Raw genomic sequence first — 19484 nt, forward strand, 5'->3', positions numbered from 1 at the left:
GGAGGGAAATTAAAGAATACATAAGTAAATGGAGAGATGTACCAACTGTGCTTTGGAAAGCTCAGTATTTGTAAAATTTCACTCCCAAAGCAATCTAAAATGCAATCCCAATCCAAATTCCAAAAGACATTGTTCATGGTAAGAATTGAAAATCTTAGTTTATGTAGAAATGTAAAATCCAAAAATCAAGGCATTCTAAAAGAACAAAGTTGAAGACTTTTTATTACTCAATCTCAAGATTTACTTTAAAGCTCAGTAACCGAGTGAGTGTGGTATTGGTGAAAAGATGATCAAGTAGAATGTGTCAGAATAAAGGATCCATAAATAGACTAGCTTTTATTTTATTTATCAAATCTCCAACTAAAGTCACTTTCTCACAAAAATCTGTGTCTTCTGAAACTATAACAGATTCCTTTACTAAACTCTCACTGTCCTGCCTTTTCATTTTCGTAGTATTTATAGTGATGATATTAAATAATTATTTCTATAATTGTTTATTGTTATTGTTCCCATAAGACCATATAGTTAGAGTGTAAAGTGAGACTCTTTTGTTCATGGATATTTTAAGACCAAACGCAATGATTGGTACATATTAGGTGTTTAATAAATACCAAATGAATGAAGGGATTTCAGAGTTATGTGAAGGGTTATAAACAATCTGAGATTATACTGGCATATATAACTGATAGCCATTTAAGGACATTGTCTAAACTGCAAAAAGAGGGCATATACAATAGACCACTATTTTGCTGTTTTGATATTGCTCATAGTTTTTTTTCATTGCTTTTCTCTTTCTAGTCTCATCTGGTCTTTAGTTGTTCTCTCTAGCTTGCTGTATCAGTTGGTGTTCTTAATTTCAGGCAATCAGAAACAAATGTGCTTCTTTGTTAGTGATAATGTTCAGCAAATTGTCTCTCTCTTAAGAGTGAACTTTTTAGAATGAACCATTGGATTCCTCAACTTTTCACAAGATTGCAATGCAACTGGCTTTTCTTTTCCTTTGGATTTTGAAATGATTTGAAAATTATAAAAAAATTGAAAATGTAAGACAATAAATTCCCCTAAGCATTTATCCAGTTCCCCAAATGTTAACATTTTTCACATACAAGTTTTTATTCTCCCTCCCTCTTTTTTTCTCTCAAATGCATATAGACACACATATATATATACATTATGAGACCACATGAGTACACATTATATATATATATAGTTTTTTCTTTCAAAAGTTGGAAAGAAATTTGCAGATATGATGCCTCTAAATACTTAAGGAGTATATTGCCTAAAAACATGATCTTTTCTTACATAATCAAGGAAGATTATCAAAATCAGGGAATTCATGTTGATTGTTACCAATACTAAAGACTAAAAATTTTTCCAATTGTACCACTAACCATTTTTTTTTTTTTTAAAAAAAAAAAAAAAAAAATTTTTTTAATTTAACCACAAACCATTTTTTTTTTTTTTAGGAAAAAAAAAAAAAACCTTCTTTTCACAGAATCCAATCCAGAGTCACACGATAAATTTAAATCTGCAATCTTTTGGTTTTTCATGACTTTAACGTATTTTGGAAAAGTTCTGGCTGTTTACTTTCTAGACTATTCCTTAATTTATGTTTGCATTTCATCTTGATTAGAATTTGGGTGTGCATTTTTGGTAGAAATTATCATAGGCACTTGATGTCAGCTTTTCAGATATTAATTTGATCACTTGATTGAAGTGTTATTGGCCAGGCTTATCTAGTATATTTTCCATGGTGATTAATAAGTATCTTACAGACAGAGCTTATAAATATTTGCTGTCATTTTTTAGCCCACTACTTTTAGGTTATGGTGATTCTTGCCTGAAATGACTAATGAGATGAGTGCCAAATGGTAATTTTCTAGTTCCATCATTTCTTCTATATTTATTAGTTTGGAATCTACTGTAAGGAAGAAGTGTTTGTTCTCCACCATTTATTTGTATCCATTTGGATTCATGGATTCTTATTTTATTCTATGACAGTAATATATTCTTATTATTTTTTTTGTTGCTCAAATGTCTCCTTGATATTTGAAGGCTTTATCTCCCTATCTTTAGCTTACAAATGTCTTACCAAGGCCTCTACAGTATTTAGCCTTTAGGTTCTTTGAGCATTAAGTTGCCAATATAGAAGACTGGCATGATGTTCTCTGGATGGTAATACAGTTAAGGCTCCTGCAGTCTACAATATGGCACAAAGTTACAGAGCTGACATACCCTAGAAGCAAGATGGTAAATATCTTGTAATTCCTGCTAAGATAAACAAGACAGCTTCTGGTGTTTTCCATTTATTAGGATGGGGGGAAAAATATTCCCCAGGTCAATAGTTATACACCATATGTTTTAGGTATTAGCTAAGTTGGTGAGCAAAATGGGAAATGACAGATAACATTACTTTCCTATGTACAGTCAAGTGATTGTGGCATTAATTTCTTAAATTCTCTACTAGTCATATTTTAGCTTTAATGCATCATGGAAGAGTTAGGAAAGAAAAGTACCAAAGATTTCTACATGGCCCTTTGTATGAGAGAACCCATGCAATGCTGTGCCCAGGTGCTAACTATTACTATTACAGTAGATACTAAAAAACTCAATAAATAATGGATAATTTGGATGTTCCACAGGAGGTATGGTGAGATGGATTCATGTTAGGGCTCTAACATGAAATGATTATCCCCAGTCTCCATAAGCTCCCATACACACTGGCAAACAATGGGAAAGAATATAGGTCTCCAGACTATAGTGTTAACTTTGGCAAGCATCCAATAATCTAAATCCACAAGTAACTTTAGAAACGGTTGCACATAATTTTGGTAAAGACTAGGATAAAAATACACAGAATATATGGATGCTGTGGTGGTTTTCCTTTAGCATACCCAACTTCTATTTTGTTCAAGGACCTGTAGAACTAAGACATGATTCAGTTCTGGGAAATGGGAAATAGAACATCAACAGGATGCATCTGTGTTCAGTCCTGGGTATCCCATGATCAAGTAATATTGAATAAAGAAGTTATTTCTCATGGATCAAATAATTTTGCTTGTTGTACTGCCCTGCACCCTGTTGTGTTAACTAAGCCTGTCTTGTTCTTATTTCTGTGACTTAAAATACATTAATTGGGGGGGGGGCACCTAATATACACTTACCCTGATTTCTTCTGTAGTATCTCTAATCAAGATGATTACCTTAGAGGGAACAGTCTCAGAAGCACTTTTCAGAGATGGTAATGCTCCTCTCCTTATATGTGCATCTTAAAGACATGTGGAAAGGAAAATATTCTTGGATATCTTGTTGTCCTTAGTCACAGCCACGTCTGAATTTCTGTCTTTCGAAATAAAGTATTTATAGGAGATTTTGACATTTTAATTTCGAAGAGAAAACCCACCAGCAAATCTAGTGTTTTTTTTAAACCAATATACAAGTAAAGCATTAGAACTGACCCTAGCTGCTCAAAGTGGCACATTGTATCCAGAATACACGGATCTGTATTAACACACTGACTATTGGCATATTCAGCCTGACAATGTTTTCCTTCTTCAGAAAATCACTTTTATTACCCATTTTCTTACATGTCCTACATATTTATGCTTATTATGTTGATATGATTTTCAAAGTTATGCCTTTTTAAAGCCTTTCTTTCCAGGCTTTACTTCCTATTTTATCTGTGGTACAAGGAGGAATATTCCTCTAATTATAATTCCATTACTAAGGAGTTGAGTGTGTAAGAATTGGCTTTATCTTGAAAAGCAAGTGCCTCATTTGAGCATTCTATAAAGCATTAAAAAGAGAAAAAATTTTATCAAACAGTGAAGAAGTGGCTGCTTCTGTCAGCAGCTGACAGAGGAGGTTCAGGGAGGGGTGAAGCTTTGGGGGAACCATGAGTTTTAAATTTCCTGTATGCCTGTATTTCTCTGCATAGAGCCCAAATTTCTAAAATCCATGCACTGATTTTCACATAAGAGATCTGGGGAGTCAGTGAATTCAATTGTCATTGCAATTTGGCAACCTATAAAATAATAGTTTGAGTTAATGATTAGCCACTGTATTGCTGGTGCTGGTAGAGATAACAGATTTTTAAAGTTAGGCAGCATCCCTTGTTTCAGCCTATGTAAAAACACATTTTAGGGATTTGAACTTGTCATTCTTTTCCTTTAAATTAGTTAATTCCCTTAGAAACAGCCACCCTATGCAGCGTTTCTTGAGTTATTTTTGCCCATCATGCAATTCTATCATGAGAACAGCAGGGACACCCCCAAACTTGCTTTCAGTCAGCTTTTTAATCATGATTATCATAGAGAGTAATTTAGTCTGCTCTTATTAACAGAAAGTCATGGGCAACCAGCTGTCTATCCATAAATGATAATGGGATTTTCATTGCATTTAGCAGTAAAAGCAGATAAGAAAGCTCACATTTCTTCCTTTTTACTCCAAGTCTCTCATCTACAGTGTAGTCTTGGTTCCAAGGTCTGAATCAGACAGGTTCTCATTTGAAATCAATAGAAATCATCAGAATTGCAAACAAAAGAGAAAATTTGGGGGATATTTGGACAATAAAGCTTGGAAAATGGACAGAAACCAGTATAGATCAAAGGTGGAAAATAAATGCCCAGAATACCACCAACAGCACTGTTTTGTCTGAACACACACTAAAATTAGGAAAGAAAAGAGATTTGAACAACACATCTAACAGGTATGATGTGACTAGCACATCGAGAACATGGAACCTAAGAGAAAATTACTGCTCATCACAAAGAAGGACATTTTCAGAGCTGCAACCTGACTCTCCTGAGGAGACAGATTAGGGATAATACTTAAAGTCAATTCCAGGCCTTCCTTTCATACTGAGTACCAAACTGAGAATGGAAGGATGTCAAAAAGTTCCTTGTAGGCCATGTGGATACATTATATTAGGCTGATAGTTACCTAAGTATCAGTAGTATATAAGTAGATACAGTTGTGCTTTATATACAATCAGTGTATATTTACCATGTTTCTGAGGAAAAATGAGGGCATGAACACTGGCTCAATGGTAAGTGAATTTCAATGACCAATCTCTGTGATAAATAAATTACTATATAGAAGCAAGTCACTTTGTCTGGAGCTAAGGTTCAGTTGAAATACAAATTTGCTAACATAGAGTTTTATAGAATCTTTATAGATCAATAATGACTGGTAATTTTACTCTTTCCCCAAATAACTAATACAAAATTAAAGTGATCAGAGTATTTAAAAAATTTTCCAGTTTTGAATAAGTTCTCTGTTTTTCACCCAGTTTCCATATAAAATATTTTGATTGTTTTTAGGTCACAATCATAATTATTCTCTATGACATTTTATGACATTTAAATATAAGGAGGAACACCCTTATTCTTTATTTTTAAAATCACCTCCTTTAGTTTCAAGCATGGCCAAAGTTCTACTTTGCAGTCTCCTTATGCAGAAAGTAATTACATCCCACTTAACTTTTTGAACATCAGCTAATATTTAATGAGCACCCAGTGGCCACATGGCAGTGTAATAAGCATTCTTCTTTTTAAATGCCTATTTGTTCCCAGATTGCAGTGTCTTTTTTAAGATGCTGAGAATCTTAGCAATTTGACAATATGAAAAAAAAAATAATAGTCCCATTATGAAGAATTAACACTCTTTAAAATATCCCAGAAACCAAAGAAAAAGAAACATCATCTCTGAATATTAATAATTCCCATAGTTGTAAGATTTTACAGAACTATTTTTTCAGATGTTTAAATTCAGAATAATTCTGGCATATCAAGAAGAAAAGTAATAACTGCACCTAATATTGACAAAATTTGTTAAGTACTTAAAGGAGTTGGATTACACTATTAAACTAATAGTGATGTTTTCTGGGGGGAGGGAAAGAGTTGGTCACAATTCTATAAATAAGTCCAATAAGGACAACCAAGTAGAAGTTGGAGTGTTACCCTAAAATACGCATCTTAAATCTGCAAATGTTTCTAATGATAAAGGGCAGACAAACGGTTTACAGTAAGGGCTAAAGTTCATTCCTTATTGGTAGACGGATGGAGCAGGTGGGTGTTGAGACCAGGGCCTATCAGCAGATCTAAGAGCTCTTGATACAGACTGAAGGGCTGGCTATAGCCTCATCTGAAAGATCGATATAGGAGTTGGTTAAGAGTGTATAATGCCCAGGCTTTGTTTACTTAAAATTATGTTTTGAAAACTTATGATGTGCTGTTATAAATAGGAGTATTACCATGATCTCCCTGTTAGCAGGGAGAGATGCAGAATATCATCCACTTCACAGTGGGCAGGACTGAGCCTAGGGGTGATCATTGGGAACATCTGGAGTATAGCTGGATCAGGCAAAGAATTTAAAAATTTTTGATGGTGTGCTAGATCCGATACATTCTGTTGAGATATTTAGCTAGTGGACAGATATATATGAAGTGGATTCATTTGTCAGGCATCCTGACTGGCTTATTTTTGGTAGAAAAGATATAAAAAACTTTTAGAGTTGGGTAGAAAAAAAATACGAAAACCACATGTATTCCAACAGATATTATGCTATCTGGAGGGCAAGAAGAGAAATCTGCTGAGACAAAAAATGGCCATCATGAAAACTATCATTACTTGGCATCTGCTTCCCACTGAGAAAGAGTGGAAAGTACCTCTTTAATATGAGTGGAATGGTAACCCTGGCCTCCAGGAGAATGGAAACTTTTGTATCAGATACAGGTTGTGAAGAGTTTATAGTACTTTCAAATACTGAGCAAAGAGTGCATCACTTAATCTGCATGCTAGGAACGATTTGAGACAGGTCCAGAAAGAGTAGACATCAGCTAACAAAAAAGCAAGGATGTGTTTTGTGCCTTTCATTTTTTAGAAACAAAATGATGATCCTAAGTGAGTTAGATAAATGACCTTCTACCTGAATCAAATTCCCAGTATTCTCCAATATATGGAGCACATGTAGTTCCATCGTCATAAGCCTAGACCTAGGTCTACAAAAGACTCAATGTATGAATTTGTCATAGCTGTATCTATAATAAAAAATAGCTATGATCATTGAATGCAGTTTGTCAGCCATTTTTCTCAGAACTTTACATAATTTACCTCATTTAGTCTTTTCAGTAACCTTACGAATGAGGGATAGTCATTATTTCTGTTCTTGCAAATGAAGAATTTGAAGTTGGGGATGATTACCTTACCTAAATAATCAGTGGAAAAGCTAGGACTGGAACCCAGGTCCGCTGACTCCTTGCTCTTACTTAGTGTGTACTGCTACCAGGGCAATTGTGCTGGACTCTCTTGACGAGGAAAGAGGGATAGGCTCTTGTAAAGGAAAGTACAGTTATTAATTCACTTATTTATATGTTGGTAAACATTATTTTTTCCTTGTGATGAGAACTTTTAGGATTAGTAAAATACTAAACTTTTAGGATTGGCACATTTCAAATATAACATACGTTAGTGTTAACTGTGGCTATCATGCTGAGTACTTATACCTGAGTACTTATTCATCTTATCACTGGAAGTTTGTAACTTTTGATCACCTTTATTTAGTTCCCTTACATCCCATCCCATCCCTATCTCTGGTAACCACAAATCTTTTAATTCTTTTTAATGATTTTGGTTGTTTTTAGATTCTACATATAAGTGAGATTATACAGTATTTGTCTTTCACTGTCTGATTTGTTTCACTTAGCATAATGCCCTTAATGTCCATCCATGTTATTGTAAATGGCAAGATTTCCTTATTTTTTATGGCTGAATAGTATTGCATTTTGTGTGTGTGTGTGTGTGTGTACACCACACTATTGATCCGTCAGTGGCCACATAGGTTGTTTCTTTGTCTTGGCTATTATAAATAATGCTGCACTGAGCATGGGGATGCAGATATCTCTTTGATATAGTACTTTGATTTCCTTCAGATATATACCTAGAAGTGGAATTGCTGGTTATATGGTAGTTATATTTTTCACTGGAACTAAAATTTGAACACAGATCTTCCTGAGTATAAATCCTATGTGCTTTAAGATTGTGAAACATACTTTCTCCTTCTGAAGATTCTTAGTGTATTTGGCATACTGAGAAGTTCAGCAGTCTGGCCCCCTCAAGTAGAATGTCTTGACCATGGAGAACAGGCATGCTATCATTCTAGACAGTACTGGTTTTAGTGTGAGCTAGAAGTTGATAGATACCAGCTACAAAAGATCTCCTGTGGGACCACAATCCCAAAGCTATCATGGAAATAAGTTGAAAAAGACAATTTGGCTCACAGACATTTGTTCAAGACATAACTAACCAGGAGTATCTCAAGTGGGGATAAAACAAGTGAATTACTCAGCAAAATAAAACCGAAGTATACTGAATGTGCTGCTTACTGCATTCTGAGCAGACAGTTAAGTAGACAATTGAAAATCAGAAAGACACCCCTGCTAGAAAGTTTTTCAAATGTAAAATAGCTGCGCTGTGGGTATGTAATTTTATCAAGGCCCAAATACATTAAACTTGGGAAAAGGTGAGTCATTTCTAAAGACATTTTAAAATTAAAGTTTGCAAGTACTTTTATGCTAGAAATTGGCAGAATTTCAGAGTAGCCAGCATAACAAATCCATGGAAACATGGTGTGGACTGTTTGCCCTAGCAAATTACTCATAACCACTGCCATTATCACTTGGTGTGGATGTGTGGAATTTGGAGAACAGAAAAATGGGCAGGTAATTTGCAGTGAAATATGACAGAGCTTGATGCCTTCAGTCAATTCTTTCTCCACATCTTCTCTTATTGTACATCTCACAGCCTGTTTCAATCTACTGGAATATTATTTAACAACTTTATACTGCAATATAATGCACATACCATGCAATCCACCCATTTCTAGTGGACAATTCAGTAGTTTACAATATATTCACAGTTATTCAACTATCACTACTCTAGTTTCAAAACCTTTTCATCACCCCTAAAAGTAACCCCATACTTAATAGTGGGCAGCATTTGCCATTTCCACACAACCAACTCAAAGTGTCCCAGGCTTAAGCAACACAAATCTACTTTCTCCTCTTCTGAATATTTCATATAAAAGGAATCGCATGATATCCAGTTTTTTCTGCCTGGCTTCTTCCATTCAGCATAATACTTTCAACGCTCTTCCGTGTTGTTGCATGTATCAGTACTTCTTAACATTTTTATGTATGGCTAGCCAAATAACATTCCATTGTATGGACATACTACATTTTGTTCATCTGTTCATTTAATAAATAATTGAGTTGTTTCCACTTTGGGCTATTATGAATAATGCTGCTATGAAAATGTGTGTTCATGTTTCTATACAGATGTATGTTTTCATTTATATTGGGTATATATGTAGAATTGGAAATGTTTGGTGGTATGGTAATTTATATTTAACATTTTAAGGAACTGCCAGATTATTTTCCAAAACAGTTGCATCATTTTATGCTCCCACCAGCAGTGACTAAGGGTTCTAATTTCTCCACATATTCTCCAAAACTTGCTACTTTCCCATTTTTTTAATTATGTTCAATTAACCACTGCATAGTACATCATTAGTTTTTGATGTAGTGTTCAATGATTCATTAGTTATGTATAACTATCCCATCTTTTTTGACTCTAACCATCCAAGTAGGCTTGAAGTGCTTTCTCAGTTTTTTTTTTTTTTTAAGATTTTATTTATTTATTTGACAGAGAGAGACACAGCGAGAGAGGGAACACAAGCAGGGGGAGTGGGAGAGGGAGAAGCAGGCTTCCCGCTGAGCAGGGACCCCGATGCGGGGCTCGATCCCAGGACCCTGGGATCATGACCTGAGCCGAAGGCAGACACTTAACAACTGAGCCACCCAGGCGTCCCTCTCAGTTGGTTTTGATTTGCATTTCCCTGATGGATAATGATAAAGATATTTTTCCATGTGCCTTCTCTGGCACACAAATCTATATATGCTCTGCAGTGCACTATCTTATCTTTGCCCAATTTCTTTTTTTTTCTTGGTTCTGAAATACTTTTTATTTAAAAAAAATCTGTAACTTTTTAGTTTTAATTCCAGTATAATTAACATACAGTGTCATAATAGTTTCAGGTGTATAATATAGCGATTCAACAATGCTACACATTACTCAGTGCTCATCATGATAAATGTCCTCTTTAATCCCCATCTCCTATTTCCCCATCCCCCCCACCCACCTCCCCTCTAGTAACGATCAGTTTGTTCTCTATAGTTAAGAGTCTGTTTCTTGCTATGTATCTCTCTCTTTTTTATCCCCCTTATTTTGTTTTGTTTCTTAAATTCCACATGAATGATATTGCATGGTATTTGTCTTTCTCTGACTGACTTATTTCATTTAGCATGATACTCTCTAGCTCCATCCATGTCATGGCAAATGGCAAGATTTCATCCTTTTTTATAGATGAATAATATCCAGTGTGTGTGTGTGTGTGTGTGTGTGTGTGTGTACACACCTCTTCTTAACCCATTCATCTATTGATAAACACTTGGGCTCCTTTCATAATAGTTTGTCCAATTTGTTGACATATAATTTTTCATAGTATTCTCTTACAGTTGTTTAACAATTGTTTATATTTCTGTGGTGTTATTTCTCCTCTTTCATTTGTGATTCTGTTTGAGTCCCCCACCTCCCCTCTTTAATGTGTCTGGCTAGAGATTTATCAATTTTGTTGATCTTTTCAAAGTACTAGCTCTTGGTTTCATTGATCTGTTTTTTTTAGTTTCTATAGCATTTATTTCTGCTCCCATCTTTATTATTTCCTTCTTTCTTCCAGTTTGGGGTTCTGTTTATTCTTTTTCTAGCTCTTTTAAGGCATAGGGTTACATTATTTGAGCTTTTTCTCATTTCTTGAGGTAGGCCTGTATTGCTATAAACTTCCCTGTCAGAACTGCTTTTGGTGCATCCCACAGATTTTGGACCATTGTGTTTTCATTTTCAATTGTTTCCATGTAATTTTTAAAATTTTCTTATTGATTTCTTGGTTGACCCACTCGTTGAGTAGCATGATATTTAACCTTCATGAATTTGTTCTCTTTCTAGATTTTTTCTTGTGGTTAATTTCTAGTTTCATAGCATTGTGATTAGAAAAAAATACATGGTAGGACTTCAGTATTTTTGAATTTGTTGGGATTTGTTTCATGGCCCGATGTATGATCTATTCTGGAGAATGTCTATGTGCACTTAGAAAAAAAATGTGTATTCTGCTCTTTTAGCGTGGAATATTCTGAATACATCTGTTAAATCTATCATGCCCAGTGTGTCATTCAAAATCACTATTTCCTTGTTGATTTTCTGTTTGTACAATCTGTCCATTGATGTAAGTGGGGTGTTAAAGTCCCCTACTATTATTGTATTACCATCGATTAGTTCCTTTATGTTTGTTATTAACTGTTTCATGTATTTGGGTTCTCTCATATTGGGTACATACATTTTTACAATTGTTAGATCTTGTTGGAGTGTCCCATTATTATTATATAGTGCCCTTCTTTGTCTCTTTTTATAGTTTTTAAGACTGTTTGATTTCGTCCAATATAAGTTTTGCTACCCCAGCTTTCTTTTGACTACCATTTGCATGATAAATATTTCTCCAACCCTTCACTTTCAACTGCAGGTGTCTTTAGGTGTGAAATGAGTCTCTTGTAGGGAGCCATATCAGAGGGTCTTTTTAAATGTACTTTGTCACACTTTGTCTTTTGATTGGAGCATTTAGTCCATTTACTGTCAGAGTAGTTATTATTTTTTTTTAAGATTTTATTTATTTGAGAGAGAGAGAGAGAGGGAACACAAACAGGGAGATTTGGAGAGGGAGAAGCAGGCTTCCTGCAGAGCAGGGAGCCCAATGCGGGGCTCGATCCCAGGACCCTGGGACCATGACCTGAGCCGAAGGCAGACGCTTAACAGCTGAGCCACCCAGGTGCACTGTCAGAGTAGTTATTGATAGATATGTACTTACTGCCATTTGTTACTTGTTTTGTGGTTGTTGATAGTTCTCCTCTGATCGTTTCTTTTGCTCTCTTTCTTGGTTTGTTGCATTTTTTTAGTATTGTACTTGAATTCCTTTTTTCTATTCTTTGTGTATCTGTTACTGGTTTGATTTTTGATTACCATTAGGGTTGTATATAACATCTTGTGCATATAACAGTCTATGAGAAGTTGATGGTTACTTAAGTTTAAATCTATTCTTCATTCCTCCCCATGCCCCACACATTTTAATTACATGATGTCATATTTACATCCTTTTATTTTGTGAATCCCTTGACTGATTTTTATAGATATACTGATTTTTACTGCTTCTGTGTTTCCTACTTTTCATATTCTCACTTATGGTCTTTCCTTTCCACTCAAAGAGTTTTCTTTAAAATTTCTTGGAGGGCTGGTTTAGTGGTCATGAATCCTTTAGTTTTTGTTTGCCTGAGAAACTCTTTTTTTTTTTTTTTCTTCTGAATAATAGCCTTGCTGGATAGAGTATTCTGGCTGTAGATTTTCCCCCTTCAGCACTTTGCATATATTATACCCCTCCCTTCTGGCCTACAAAGCTTGTGCTGAAAAATCAGCTGATAGCCTCATGGTTTCCCTTGTATATAATGCCTTCTATACTGTTTCTGCTTTAAATTTTTTTTTTAATCACTACTTGTTGCCATTTTAAGTATTACATATCTGGGTATGGACCTCCTTGGGTTGGTTTTGTTGCGGGATTTCTGTACCTCCTAGATCTGGATAAATGTTTCCTTCCCCAAATTAGGGAAGTTTTCAGCTATTATTTCTTCAAATAAATTTTCTGCCCCTTTTAACTGTCATCTTTTGAGATCCCTATAATGTGAATGTTATTTCTCTTGATGGAGTCATTGAGTTACCTAAGTCTATTCTCATTTTGCATATTTCTTTTATCATTTGTTCAGCTTGATTACTTTCTATTACTCTATCTTCCAGGTCATTAATTCATTCCATTGCTTCCTCTAACCTATCTATTCCATCAAGTCTATTTTAAATTTCATTTATTGTGTTCTTCATCTCTTTGGTTCTTTTCTTCTCTCTCTCTTAAGGTTCTCACTGATGCCTTCCACTCTTAGGTTCAGTGAATATCTTTATAATCATTAACCATTTAGCTTAGGTCTCTTGCTGTGATTTTATCCTATTCTTTCACTTGGGACATATTCCTCTGTCTCCTCCTTTTGTCTACCTCTCTGTATCTGTTTCTCTGTGTTAGGAGAGTTAGCTATATCTCCTGCTCTTGAAGGTAATGGCCTTATGAAGAAGAGGTCCTGGAGTGCCCTGCAGTGCAGCATCTCCTCTTCTCCAGGACCTGGCACCTCAGGGCATGTCTCCTGTGTGTGTTGTGTGTGCCTTCCTGTTGTGTCCTGGCCACTTCTTCCTTCAGTACAGTCATCTGCATAGACTCATTTTACCTTTTGGGGGCAGTGTTCCATCCTCGGCCAGGTCGGGTGTATTTTAACAAGGTATGCACTGGTCTGCATGTAAAATGAAACCTGTTGGCACCACCACTAGAACAGAGGCCCATGGTTGGGAGATGAGGTGTGGCAGGGTTTGGGCTGGTCTTCTGGGTGAGGGAAATCGTAGCCCCAGGACTGAAGCAAACCTGATGAGAAAGGGAGGATCCACTGAAGGGCAGAGGTTGTGGGGCTTGGTGTAAGCAAGTTAGGTAGTGAGTGTTCTCACAGGTGGCTTTGTGTTTATGCTGGGGGGGGCAGGGAGGAAGAGGGCACCTATAGCTCTTTTGTTCCTGGAGTCTCTCTGTGATCCCTGCCTCTCTGGGCCACCTCTGGGATGAGTAAATAACTCTCCCTCCTGTGTGCCCTAGGCATTTTTTAAACTACTGCTTCTATGCTGTATCTCTACTGGCTATTTTTTGTGCTGTTTCTGAGTGGGGACTCAGCTTCCTAATACCCTCTGGGCTCTCCCAGAGCCCAGCCCACTGATTTTAAAATTCTAGGCTTTAAATCTGCATTCTCAACTCTACTCTCCCCCTTGGTTACCATGGTCCCCTTCACTCCCAAACCATATCTCTGCCTTCCTACCTTATTCTATGTGACCTCTTCTCTACCTTGAGTTGTGGAGTTTGTTCTGCCAGTCTTCAGGTCATTTTCTGGGTTACTTATGCTGGTGTGTTATTTAGTTGTGTCTGTGGGACTAGGCAGGCTTAGAGTCCTCCTACTCTGCTGTCTTCCCAGCCTCTCCTCTCTGCCCATTTTCTAATTGAGTTGTTTTTGTTTTTCTGCAGTGGAATTTTGAGAGCCTTTTTTATATCTAGATACAAAGATGTCTACTATATTTATTCTTTGTTCTTCAACCTTGCTGAAGTGGTGTATTCTAATTTTTGTATGTGTATTCCTCAGGATTTTCTATGTGCAAGATCATGTAGTTTACCAATAGAGATAGTTTTACTTCTTTTTTCCCCTAATCTAGATGCTTTTAATTTTCTTGCCAACTGCTTTGAATGGAACCTCCAGAAAATGTTGTATAGAGGAAGCAGTAGCAGACATCTCTGTTTTGCTCTTAATTTTAAGGGACAAGTGTTCAGTCTTTTACCATTAAGTATTATGTTAGATGTGGGTTTTCATACATGCCCTTTATAAGGCTGAGGAAGTTCTCTTCTATTGCTACTTTGTTGGCACTTTGTTTTGCTTTTTTGAGTCATAAAGAGGTGTTGAAGTATCCCAAATGCCTTATTTTCATCTATTAAAATAATTATGTATTTTTTCTTTTTTATTCCATTGCTATAGTGTATTACATTTATTGAAATTTGGCTGTTAAACTAACTTTGTATTCTTGAAATAAATCCTGCTTTATCAGGATTTATTTAATTCTTTTTGTATTTTTCTGTGTTTGAGCTGCTATTTGTTACTGGGAACTGTTCTCACCAAAGTATTTAGTGACATTCTAAGGGTCCAGTTGTCAAATCCAATAGCATCTGTTTAATGATATAGCATTTGTTCATTTGTTTTTTTAGATTTATTTATTTTTTTTTAGGGAGAGAGAATGTGTGTAAGTAGACGGAGGGGCAGAGGGAGGGAAAGAGAGAATCCTCAAGCAGACTTCCTGCTGAGCATGGAGCCCAACACAGGGATGTCCTATGACCCCAAGATCCTGACCCCAGCCAAATTCAAGAGTCAGACACTCAACTGAACCACCCAGGTGCCCCATTTTGACATAGCGTTTGTGATCATTTTATACACTTTTCTAATATTTTTTTCCCTTTTTGCCTTTATCACCTAAAAAACCATCAATCTGTGAGGTTCTTCATCTGGCTTTGTCATACCCTGGTGTCTCTTTCTGCATCTAGTATAGACAGCACTTTTCTTTATGTCTCTTCCCTTAGGTTACATTCTTCTTAAAGTTAGAAATATATTTTTCTTTATTTCTGATAATCCCTGGTATTTAGAGGACTCTCACATCCTTTCTGCTCTTCTTGCACCTCCTTTTCCGTACCCCCTCCCCTTTCTTTTCCTCTCTCTTCTTCTTTCTTCTTTTTCTTTTCCCCTCCTCCTCCTTTTCCTTTTTTTTTTTTTTTTGACTAGATGAATGTATATAGAAAACTTAGAGCAGATGGAAGTGAAGAAGACAATTGTCTATAGAAACCCTAACTATAAACTATTAAATCAGTGTGTATTGGGGGAGTAATAGAAAAGATGAGAGAAAAGGAAAGAGTCGCAGTGAATTTTTGGAGAAGTTTTCACCCATTATAATATCAGGCAGTAGAATTAGAGAGGACACAAGAAAAATCAGAACAAGTTTCTTGTAAAGATTAAGCCCTGGTAGCTTATTAGGTTAAAGTTTCCCAGAGTGAAATTTATGTGTCTTGGATTAATCAAGTGGTGTGGTCATTTATGTTTATGAATTTATGGGTAAAACAAAGGTAAATGATTCCTTAGAGGTTCTTTTTTTTTTTTTTTTTTAGATTTTATTTATTTGACAGAGACACAGCGAGAGAGGGAACACAAGCAGGGGGAGCGGAAGAGGGAGAAGCAGGCTTCCCACGGAGCAGGGAGCCCAATGTGGGGCTCAATCCCAGGACCCTGGGATCCATGACCTGAGCCGAAGGCAGATGCTTAACGACTGAGCCACCCAGGCAACCCATTCCTTAGAGGTTCTGATAGGATGAGCTATATTGTCAATATGAAACAGTCTTAAATAGCTAGCATTTCTCAATAATATTTAAAAAGGAGCCATTTGGAAAATGGTGCAGATGCTTTTGATGGTGGAAAACATAGTATTGCCTCTTCATTCAAAGATGACATGGTGTTAGATGAGTATAACTCCGTATTTTGGACTTTTAAGTGTTCTTTATCTTTCAAGCCAATCTATTCAGTTTTTAACTGTTTTAAAGTTAGGCCATTAGTATTTTTGATACATAAAAAATATGTAATGTTTATCAGTGATCTTTTATCTGAAACTGGTTCTTTAGCGTTTAAAATTGTTTCTTAACCTGTAACTTGTTATTGCAAAAAGGAAGAGTATGAAATATTATAAAGCATCAGCATAACAATATAAATACAAAAAAAGAAAATGTGATATTATACTGAAAGCTTACAAAGAAATTATATATTTTTCCATGTTGTGGTGAGGTAGCAAATTCAGTTGGCTAGGAGGGAAATAGCTAGTGATATAAAACATGTAGATACTTAAAATCCTACAATGAAATCAATACTTCTTAAGAAAATTTTCGTGTTTTTTTTAAATTTTATTTTATTATGTTATGTCACCATACAATACATCATTAGTTTTTGATGTAGTGATCCTTGCTTCATGTTTTCATATAACACCCAGTGCTCCATGCAGTACGTGCCCTCCTTAATACCCATCACCAGGCTAACCCAGCCCCCCACCCCCCTCACCTCTAATACCCTCAGTTTGTTTCTCAGAGTCCATAGTTTCTCATGGTTCAGCTGTCCCTCCGATTTCCCCCCCTTCATTTTTCCCTTCCTTCTCCTAACGTCCTCCATGCTATTCCTTATGTTCCACAAATAAGTGAAACCATATAATAATTGACTTTCTCTGCTTGACTTATTTCACTTAGCATAATCTCCTCCAGTCCCATCCATGTTGATGTAAAAGTTGGCTATTCATCCTTTCTGATGGCTGAGTAGTATTCCATTGTATATATGGACCACATCTTCTTTACCCATTTGTCCATTGAGGGGCATCTCGGCTCTTTCCACAGTTTGGCTACTGCGGATATTGCTACTATGAACATTGGGGTGCATATGGCCCTTCTTTTCACTACATCTGTGTCTTTGGGGTAAATACCCAGGAGTGCAATTGCTGGGTCATAGGGTAGCTCTATTTTTAATTTTTTTGAGACCCCTCCACACTGTTTTCCAAAGTGGCTGTACCAGCTTGCATTCCCACCAACAGTGTAAGAGGGTTCTCCTTTCTCCACAACTTCTCCATCATTTGGTGTTTCTTGCCTTGTCAATTTTTGCCATTCTAACTGGTGTAGGGTGGTATCTCAATGTAGTTTTGATTTGAATTTCCCTGATGGCTAATGATGATGAACATATTTTCATGTGTCTGTTAGCCATTTGTATGTCTTCTTTGGAAAATGTCTGTTCATGTCTTCTGCCCATTTTTTGACTTGATTATTTGTTTTTTGGGTGTTGAGTTTGAGAAGTTCTTTATAGATCTTGGATACCAGCCCTTTATCTGTAGTGTCATTTACAAATATCTTCTCACATTCTGTGGGTTGCCTCTTTGTTTTGTTGACTGTTTCCTTTGCTGTGCAGAAGCTCTTTGTCTTGATGAAGTCCCAAAAGTTCATTTTTGCTTTTGTTTCACTAGCCTTTGGAGATGAATCTTGAAAGAAGTTGCTGTGGCTGATGTCAAAGAGGTTATTGCCTATGTTCTCCTCTAGGATTTTGATGGATTCCTGTCTCACATTGAGGTCTTTCATCCATTTAGAGTTTATCTTTGTGAATGGTGTTAGAGAATGGTCGAGTTTCATTCTTCTGTATATAGCTGTCCAATTTTCCCAGCACCATTTATTGAAGAGACTGTCTTTTTTCCATTGCATGTTTCTTCCTGCTTTGTCAAAGATTATTTAGTCATAGAGTTGAGGGTCCATATCTGGGTTCTCTATTCTGTTCCATTGGTCTATATGTCTGTTTTTGTGCCAGTACCATGCTGTCTTGGTGATCACTGATTTGTAATACAGCTTGAAATCAGGCAACGTGATGCCCCCAGCTTTGTTTTTCGTTTTCAACATTTCCTTGGTGATTCGGGGTCTTTTCTGATTCCATACAAATTTTAGGATTGTTTGTTCCAGCACTTTGAAAAACATCATTGGAATTTTGATCGGGATGGCGTTGAAGATATAGATTGCTCTGGGTAGCATAGACATTTTAACAATGTTTATTCTTCCGATCCATGAGCATGGAATGTTTTTCCATCTTTTTTATTCTTCTGATCCATGAGCATGGAATGTTTTTTCCACCTTCCTCATGACCTGAGCTGAAGATTCAGGTTGTCAGTTTGTCAATTCAGGTTGTCAGTTTCTTCCTGTGAAGGAAGGATGTGTCTTCTTCAATTTCTTTCATGAGTGTTCTGTAGTTCCTAGAGTATAGATCCTTTACCTCTTTGGTTAGGTTTATTGTGAGGTATCTTACGGTTGTAGTGCTATTGTAAATGGAATTGTTTCTCTAATTTCTCTTTCTGCAGTTGCGTTGTTAGTGTATAAGAAAGCAACTGATTTCTGAGCATTGATTTTGTATCCTGCCACAGTACTGAGTTGCTGTATGAGTTCTAGTAATTTGGGGGTGGAGTCTTTTGGGTTTTCCACATAAAGTATCATGTCATCTGCAAAGAGAGAGAGTTTGACTTCTTCTTTGCCAATTTGAATACCTTTTATTTCTTTTTGTTGTCTGATTGCTGTTGCTAGGACTTCTAGTACTATGTTAAACAATAGGGGCCAGAGTGGGCATCATTGTTGTGTTCCTGATCTTAAGGGAAAGGCTCTCAGCTTTTCCCCATTGAGGATGATATTCACTGTGGGTTTTTCATAGATGGATTTTATGAACTTGAGGAATGTTCCCTATCCCTATACTCTGAAGAGTTTTAATCAGGAAAGGATGCTGTATTTTGTCAAATGCTTTTCTGCATCAATTGAGAGGGCCATATGGTTCTTTTCTCTCCTCTTATTAATGTGTTCTATCACATTGATTGATTTGCGAATGTTGAACCACCCTTGCATCCCAGGGATAAATCCCACTTGGTCGTGGTGGACGATCCTTTTAATGTATTGTTGGATCCTATTAGCTAGGATCTTTTTGAGGATTTTGGAATCCATATTCATCAGGGATATCGGTCTGAAATTCTCCTTTTTGATGGGGTCTTTGCCTGGTTTGGGGATTAAGGTAATGCTAGCCTCATAGAATGAGTCTGGAGTAATTTCCTTCTGTTTCTATTTTTTGAAACCACTTCAGGAGAATAGGTATTATTTCTTCTTTGCA

The sequence above is a fragment of the Neomonachus schauinslandi genome, chromosome 13 (genome assembly GCF_002201575.2).
Source record: "Neomonachus schauinslandi chromosome 13, ASM220157v2, whole genome shotgun sequence".
In the NCBI taxonomy this organism is placed as follows: Eukaryota; Metazoa; Chordata; class Mammalia; order Carnivora; family Phocidae; genus Neomonachus; species Neomonachus schauinslandi.